Consider the following 9,614-nt stretch of genomic DNA (forward strand, 5'->3'; position numbering starts at 1 on the left):
AACAACTTAACTATTCATGTGTGAAAGAGTGCTTCCTTTGTTTTGTTGTTAGAGTTCCTGTGTTACAAAGTACATAATGATTCCTTACATGCCTTCTCCATTATTTTATTATGCTTTTTCCTCTCAACTCACCTCTGGTCTTTTTCCACACCAGAGTATCACTCCTGATATATTAACTCTCTGTGTTCTATAGTCCTTACCAGCATTTTTGTACTTTTTATCCTAATATTTACTTTTTGGAATGAAGTAACCAAGACTGCACATAATGTTCAAGACATGAGCATATTCTGGATTTATTTAGTGGTGTAATGACTCTGTTTATTTTACTCTCTGTTCCTTTCCTCATTCTTTTCTTGGATTTGGCTGTAATATCCAAGCTGATGTTTTCAGAGGCCTGCCCAAGAGTCCACGACATTTTTCCTTCAAAGTATGCTCATTTCAGATTGATTGCTTTGCAGACATAATTAAGATTTTCCTTCAACCTTGTACATTATCGATATTAATATCGACTCATGCATCATCTTTTTACCCACTGCTAAGGATCACAAAGTCCTTTGGCAACTAGCCCTAGTTTTGGCCATCCTGAATAATTTTTGATTGTTGGAAAATTTCTTCATATCCTTGTCCCACTGGTTTTTTTATTTTATTTATGAATAGCTGAACACTTTTCCTAGCACATAATCCTGTGAGACTCCAGTGGAAATCCTGCAACACCATGAGAACTTACTCATATTTTGACCATAAAATTATCCCTGAAAGAATATATTTTTCTTTCCTCCTGCAGCATTTTAGCCTCTTTAAAAAGGTTCATTGTAAAGGACTTGATGAAAACTTTTTTTATAAATACTTGTACGCTTGACTCACTAGAACAACCTCACCACCATGTTGTTGATTCTTTCTAAGAAGCACAATACATGTAAGCAAGAGTGGTTTCTCTCTACAAAAGCCATCTGGGTTTTGGCGTTGTTTATTAGTATTGAGTATTAGTTCTATTCATTATTATAATTTATAAAGATTTGTCTGGTAATGCTTGTAATCAAAACGTACAGCATATGTAAGTTGCCAGAGCACTCACGGTCTTCTAAAGTTTGCTATCACATTTTCCTCCTTAACCTCCTCAGATACAGTAACTGATGCAAATAGCAGTTACACACATTTCTTATTTAACTATTTCAATAGCTGAGCACTTTTAAAACTTCAGAGTGGCTCCAGCAAGCTGATTATACTCATCGATAATTTTACAAAACATTTTAATTTCTTTTAAATAAAGTGACAGATTGGCATTAAAAAAATGAAGGAATATCCTATCTAATCCTATAGATACCTGCACTATTCTCATACAGAGCTGCATCTTCCTATGGTTTCTGGATGGTACCTGCACTAGGGACTAGATTTGGTATGGATAGCATAGTAAAACTGTTTCCTTTGACTGTCAAACATGAAGATGAGAATTCTCACAAAAGCAGCTAGCCAAAGTCTTAAGAGAACTATGGATCTTTGAGAAAAAGACCAAGCTGCACTTGAATCACTGGCAAAAGAAGCATGGGCCACGGAGTGTTGCAGTGAAGCAGCAAGTACAGACAAAGGCTTCTATCCTGCCCACATCCTACTGAAAGTGGAAGAATCACTAAAGGTAGACCATAGTACCAGATAAATACAATTTTAAAGGCAGCTCCTTACAATTCATAAGAGCTTTGCAATTGTGGCTGATGTTCAAAAAATTCAATGCAATTTTTTTCAGTCATAAAGATGTTTTAGAGGAGGAAATTAGAACATGGAAAGCTACTTATCAGATCAGAAAAGGTGATCAGACTAGGAGCTGTGATTACTATCCTACTTGCAGTAGTGCTCAGTTGATCTGCTGCAGATTCAAAGATCATAAAGAAGTGCAGAAATTTTACCTCCTCTTAACTTTCTAAATCTCATCTAAGTTTGTTTTCTTCATATTGTCAGTTTATATTGTCCTGAATTCTCATTAATTCTAGACTATTCTACCTGGTGGAAATCCATTCTATAAAGTAAATTTTACTTCTGTGATTATTTTGCATCTATTTTAAATGTACCACCTTAAAATGCCATTAGTATATCGTGAGAGAAGATATACAAATATATAACTATCTCGCTTATTGATTTTATCTAAAATGTCTGAAATCTAACGAGTTTACATGTTAAATTTCATTCAATCATTATACATTTGATATAATTTCAATTTAACTCCACTTTTTTTTTTTTTTTTTTTTTTTTTAGCTTTTAGCTCTGGTCAGAACAAATCCTATCCATACAGAGTGTTCTATAGCAATTTGTGTTCCCCAGAAATACTAATGAATACTAATAAGTATAGATTACAAAAAAGCCTCTCAATACTTTTACCTTAGGGTTTTATAGGGTCCACTGTTTCAATATTTTTTATAAGATTTTAAAAAAATTGGAATCTGGATGATTGTCTTCAAATTAGACTTTAAATGTTCACCTCTCTGTTTCTGTGCACAACCTTTCCCTACTCTCTACTCTTATTGGTCTATTTCTTCCATTTCTCTCCTATTCATGCTCACGTTTGAAATTGTTTCCACTCCATAAGCACGCAATGAGCTTTTCACAATATACTTTTTTCTGTCACTTTATACAAGTCCTACACAAAAATGCAACTTCAAAGACCTTTTTAAAACACTGCTACAGTTTGCCATTTTAACAGCATCATCTGTCATCTTAATAATGTCCCTGGTGCAAGACAGCACCAGCACTTTACCAGCCTGTAAAAAATCCTGTCAGGCAGTCCTGATAAGGTCCTTTCAGCTGCAGACTATTCAGACTGTATTAGATACAGTCACATTAGGCCTGCACACTGTCAATATTCCCCTGACTCCTGCAGGCTGTGGAACTGCAGGCAGGCTTCCCCTGCCAGCTCTAGAATATTTCCTGTACATAGTTTTTCTATATGTCTCCCAAGCCAGACTTCGTAGACCTACCAGGCACAGGCTGACAGTATACACATCTTCCCTTCACCCTCTGGGGACTCTGGTGCTATGATTCAACCTTCAAGAACATGTGAGGTTGAGCCATTATCTGCATGTGCCTCCTTGGCGTATATGATTTTTAAATTAATTTTGAGCATTCTTTCAGGTGAGATCATAGGACTCTCAGGAGACAAGAAATCCAGTTCAAACCCATCCTGAATACTGCCAAGAGTTTCTCTCCCATATCATGGGATATGCCTTCCATGCAGCACACTTTCTTCTTTCCTGGTTGGCTCCACAGTGAGTGCCTATTATAATAAAAATATCTCAGTTTTTTCTGCCTTTCCTAAGCTTCCTACCTGAACGTTTCATTGCATAAGTCAAGACAGGGTGTGACAGGCTTCTGCAGTTGTGGCTCTAAAATGGCACTCTCTGCAGCCCATCCATCTGCTTGCACAGCTGCTTGAAGGTGGTCTCTTGGCTGGGCCAGTTCATACATGGAGGTAGCTAACATCCTGCTGTATCTCAGCTGCCTAGAGTACTGCATTTGAAGGTCTGCTGTCCTTAATGACCAAACGTGCTGGGCTGAGGGCAGCTGTCAAAAGACGGTGTAGATAAAACTTTTTAGCTGCCCCTCCACCCATCCACTGGAGCTTGCCAGCAGTTCGGTTTTTAAGCTTCTGCATTAGATTGTCATTTCTTTGTCCTCCCTTCTGGGGGATTTCCACATTCAAACCACCATCCCCAGCAGAGCTCTTGGAGATGGCTGACTTCATGAAGGATGTGACTATCTCATTGTTGTAAGGCAGGACAATTCAAGCTTTTTCACTGCTGTAGGCAAAACTGAGTATAGAGGAGGCAGATCAACTGCCCTAGGCTCCATACCCACCCCCATCACCACTCTGCTAGTCCACTGGCAACACAGTCTCTCCTTTCAGTTGCAGGGAGTGGAGATGAGGACCATGCAGAACAGGACTGAGCACACACAGGGCTACCAGCACCCATTAATGTGGATTTTGCTTTAGCTGCTCAGTGAGAACTTGTCTACGAGAGCTGCTCTGCTGCTGTTATCGCCACTTTGAAGTAACACCATTTCAGAATTGAACTGCAGCTGCAGACCAAGAAGAGGAGAATTCCTCTCACTCATTTATTTAAGGATATGATTTGGCCACTCCTCTTAGTCTGTCTCTGCAGACACCAACTCTAGTTTGACCACGCTTATACCCAGCCAGATTTTCAGTGTCCTTCCATCTGCATCTGAGGGACTGGACCTTGATGGTTCTGCACTGTCTACATCTGACATAGGAGCCTGAGAGCGTCTGGCTGAGTCCATTCACATGAAAGGGTTCAGTTACCTAGTGTTTCATGGGCAGCAGTTCTTCAAATTGCAACAGCACTTCTTACAACTGATAAAATGTAAAATCCAATGCTAAAAGCAACAACACAGAGAGGATAATATTATTATTATTATTTTATTAAGTACATAGATGGTACTATACCGTATACTATTAATATTGCAATGAACTGAGTAGTAGGCAGAATACATGCTTAGGTAGAAAAGAGTAGATTTTTAAATTTAAATACATAACCTATAAATCTGAATTTTAATCCCTGGAACCCTTTCCCAAAGCTGAGCAGAGCCAATCAAAGAGGCTTCAAGTTTTGGTTTCTTGTAGTTTTGTTTATTGGGGATCTTTTTTTGATAATAAGCCCATGAAAGTTGGATGGCAGAGAAAAAAATATCAGTCTCGGTCTACAGACCCTCTCAATGCTCCACGTTTGCCTCTAAAGATACCTATTTATCATCATCTTCTGTATTACACTGAGATCAAGGGATGATAATGACAGAAGACTAGAAAACTGCAGGCAATATTATCTGTAATTTATTTGGTGGATAAAAGATCATAAGAAAAAAGACATACGAGGTGCTGTTTCCTTATCTTCTGTATATCAACCCACTTTCCGTCAGAAGGCTAAATTTTGCGGGAAGTGCATTAAGAGCAATTTCACAAAAACAGCTAGCATTTCTTAACTAACCTTGGGGACACTTCAGTAAATTATAATATGCAGTAGAGGACATCTTTCTATTAATAGATATAAAAAAATCAATTTTTCCTAACATGTGTGTGCTACATATGGAAGCAATTTCCTGTTACAGCACTATCTGGATTATGAAAAAGAAGACATTAACCTCCAGGAGGCCAGACTGACAACTTGCATTTTCCAGCAGGCCTGGATACATGATATGGAAGCTCTGAGTAACAGAGCTTTTACATTGTCTTTATTGTCCCTTTAATAGAAACAGATCTGTAGCATGATGAGACATATTAGCATGGTCATATATGCATTTCCCTATCAGGAGAAAAACGTTTTTTCACTGCAAGCCATATGAAATAGACAACATTTCAATCTTCAAAAGAATTTTTGGTAATGAATGTTAGCTATTTAATATACATATAATGTTTAAGTTTTGTAAATACAATTATTCTCATTGGCAAACAAAGGCTAATCAACTACACTGATATAGTTTAAAACTAGACTGTTAGTCAGAAATGGATTTGGGAGTTCCGATATATCTCATACTGCCACAACTTTCAATACTGTCAGCCTTTAGGATCAGTCTGTGTCTACTGTTTCATTTGTGACATACTCTTTAAGAGAACCCAAAAACTGGAGATAAATAAAATAAAGTAAGTTCAGTGTATTACGTTTTCAGACAAAAATGTGTAGAAGAAAAAAACCCACAGCTTTCCAGGAGGGAATTTACTTAGTACAAGTCACAGGATGGTTGAAAATAATGTTATAAACATATCTAATAATGATTTACTTATATGAAATAAGGTACTTGAATGACCTTATAATAACACACAGCAGAATAAACAGTAACTATTCTGGGAAAAGTGAGGAGGTGGATAGTCCTGAGCATGTTCCTCTGAACTCTGCTGGCTTGGCTGTGTCTGTCAGGTGAGGGAGTTGCAATGCTACGGGTGCACAGTGTGGCTGCAGATGCAGTTATACAGACAAACCTGTACCTGGGCTGGAAGATCCTACTTGCCTGGATGGAGGAGGAAAGCAGGACAAGTTGCCTCATGGAATAAAGCACTTTGACTCAAAGCTGCAGTCACACAGTACTACTAACATACTATGTGGCTGCAGTAAATACACTGGCAAAGGACGACCATGAAAATCCGAATGAGATGATGCTTGTGCTTAGGAGTGTGAAGTAAACAGTAACAATAAAGTACTACATATACCCTTAGAAGAAGGATACAGTTTGGAAAGACGGAAACTGAGAGAGATGTTTCTAACTGTAAATAACGTGATTTTATGCATTTAATCACTTAACAGTAAAGAGATGAAGAAAAACTTACATTACTTCAATAAAGCACTACAGTCTTTTCCGTGAGTATTCTTATGGATTATTAAATGGCATTTAAATAGGAAAGCAGGTCATTGATGTACTTCTAAAAATCAACAAACACACTAAGTCCAGAACACACAGTCCGCCTATAAATTAATTACTAGCAGGCTGCATCACATTCTTTCTCATAAACTTGCACATTACAGAGCCAATTTTAGGTTAATTGTGAAGTTTGAGGCAAATGCAAAAGCATTTCAGTTGCTGAGAAATCTTTCCCTTCACTAAAACAAAACAAAACAAAAAACACTCCCCCCCCCCCCAAAAAAAAAAAAAACCACCAAAAAAAAAAACCAGAAGAAAAAAAGAAGGGAAGAGAAAAAAGAAGCATCTCCGGAGGTTCACTGCTAGCTAGTTTCTGGTTTGTGTCAGCTTGTTTATATCAGCTGCTGATTTGCGTCACTGGCTTGGCTTTGTGGTTGTATCTGGGGCCTGATGGACACCCTGGTGCATTAAGAAATTCACCACAACAGTACAGCATGTTAAGATCAGATAGCACAACCTAATGTTGTTTTCTTAAGCACATACACCACACACAACCCTACTAAGAAATTACTGCAGGCAGCTAAGAGAGGCAGACTATAGGTTTGATGCAAACCAGTTTTAAATTCAGATAGTGAGGAAAATGCCCATATAGTACTAAGAAATTGCATACTACATATTTTTAAGGGTACCAAAAGTTGTACATATAAAAAAAATCAGAGGGTTTGTGTTTCTAGGAATCAAAATACCTTACATGTCTTTACTTCTAAGTTGTTAGTAGAAGCATCTTGAGCCACTGCATATTTACTGTGCTGGGAAATTTTTTATTGAGACGTAAACAATTATTTGATTTATGGTTTGAATTAGCTCATTGCAAATTAACAATTATAGATGCTGAATATTTTAGCTTGAACATCTGACCATGCAGAATATTGACCACAACTTATATGTTCTACCTAAAACATACTTTATAATACATTTATAATATATAGATTGCCCATACAGAAGTCAAAATTACACTTTAAGCTTTGTGCCCATGTTTAGACAACACACATTCACACATACAGAACTGCCTATCTGACTGAGTACTGCAGAAATGACTAAAAGGTAGTGCATGATACCTTCCTGCTATTCCAGATGTATATAGCTGGAAATCTGAAGTAGGGACTTCTGAGATTCTGAGGGCAGATTTCAATAAGGCTAATAATCTTACTTCAGCTGACATTCTGCTTTACATTTTCTGCTTTGCAGCAGAAAGCCTTACCATTCTTTCTAGTTTTATGATAGTTCATAGAAAGTCTATTGAATAAAAAAATAGAATACACCTTAACAGACATATTTCATTAGATAAAATAAAATGTTTTCAAACCCATGTTAGCTTTATGCAAACTTCCCATAAAGAAAGGGTGAAAGTACCTCTAAGAGCCTCAAAATATTCTGTGAGCATGTTCCTGAAATAGAATATGTTTTTCTGTTTAAAAATTACAAATTTGATCAAATTTATGTTAAAATATTAAATTTACTTCCAGTATAAACATTACAGTTGAAATCTTTTGATCCATCTGTTTTACTTCTCTTTTTCTTTTTGAGAATTTCAAAATATTTGGCTGTTGTCCAACTGGAAATGAAATCAGATTTTGAAATCTCAAGTTCTTGAGTAAAGTAGAATGATTATCCCCTAGCCTGTTCTGATAATATACCATATGTTAGACTGAGGAGTTGCAGTTCTAGAAACTACACGATGAGTCCAGGAAGTTCAGCAGTTTGCATGGCAGTTCTAGCAGACTGGGCGAACAGGAAGACTTCCTCTCAGACCTCAACAGGAGGAGCCAATAGAGGTAGATAAACAGACTCAGTATCTGATGGAAAAGAGCACAAAAAGATTCTTTCAATCCCAGCCTTATTAGTATAGTAGTGTAAGCTTCTTCAGTTATCGTGTTGACAAACTGTAGAGCTCATTCCCCTTTAGCTCCTGGATTCACTGAACCAGCCATGTCAGAGGCCTCCAGCCAGACAGACCTGCTGATGGCAGACACAGCTCCCCAGGTCACAGGTTGCAGGAGATGTGCTGCGGTTGAAGAGTGGTGTCATAAGGTGAGAGAGCTACAGAAGGAAAATAATAGGCTACATAGTATTTGAGTGAACCAGCAAAAGATTGACCTGTTATTTTCAGAGATGCTACAGTTTCAAGACTCTTGGGAGTCCCAAACCTCCATTGTAGTGGAGAAGTGGGGACTCAGAACCTTCAGGCAGAGGTCTGTTAAAGCTGAGGCTTGAAGCTGGTCACTGTACATGCCAGGAGGAAAGTTTCTCCTCCTTCTGAAAACTTAACAAGTAGGACTGACACCTTCTACAACAGGTATGAAGCCATGGAACTAGAAGGCCAGAAAACTGATGAGATGGGTGAAGGTCCTTTGGGACAGTGGGACCTTCTAAAAAAACACAATCTGTACCCAGCATCATGACCTTCTCTGTTAAGAAGGAAAGAAGCATAGTCGTAATAGGAGACTCCCTTCTAAGGGGAATGTAGGGCCTGATATGCAGACCAGACCCAACTCATGGGGAAGTCTGCTGTGTCCCAGGGTCTTAGGTAAGGGACATGACTGGAAGAATCTCCAGTCTAGTAAGGCCCTCTGATTACTGTGTGTTATTGGTTGTTTAGGGCATCAGTGATTAAATAATAAAAAGAAGTCTGAGAGCAATCAAAAGAAACTTCTGGGCCACAGGTAGTGATTTCCTTGATCCTTCTAGTAACAAGGAATAATATTGATTGGAATAGGCAGTTTCATCAGGTCAATGAGTGGCTCCAAGACTGGTGTAAGTGAAAAAACTTTGGGTTTCTTTGACCATGGGATGATCTACTCAGCACATTGTGTACTGACACCTGATGGGATGAGCCTTTCTCAAAGGAGAAAAAATGTTCCAGCACAGGAACTAGCAGGAAACATGGATAGAGTTTTAAACTATCCTGGAAGGGGGAAAGGGAAAATACCAGGCTTGGCAGTGATGAGCAATGGGACAGTGTGCCAAAACTTCAGGAAATGTGCATTAAAGGGATCCCTCAATCTGCTTCATGAAGTGATGACTACAAGGTACCACACCTGAAATGTTTCTAAACCAATTCATGCAGCACAAGGAACAAACAAGAGGAGCTTGAAGCTTTGGCCCAGCCCTAGAGACTTGATATCTCTGGCATAAGTGAAATCTGGTGGGATGAGTTCTGTGATTGGAGTGACCTGTTGGATGCTTACAGGCTCTTG

Source organism: Myiozetetes cayanensis, unplaced genomic scaffold (assembly GCF_022539395.1).
Source record: "Myiozetetes cayanensis isolate MyiCay16 unplaced genomic scaffold, myiCay2020 scf2-11, whole genome shotgun sequence".
Lineage (NCBI taxonomy): Eukaryota > Metazoa > Chordata > Aves > Passeriformes > Tyrannidae > Myiozetetes > Myiozetetes cayanensis.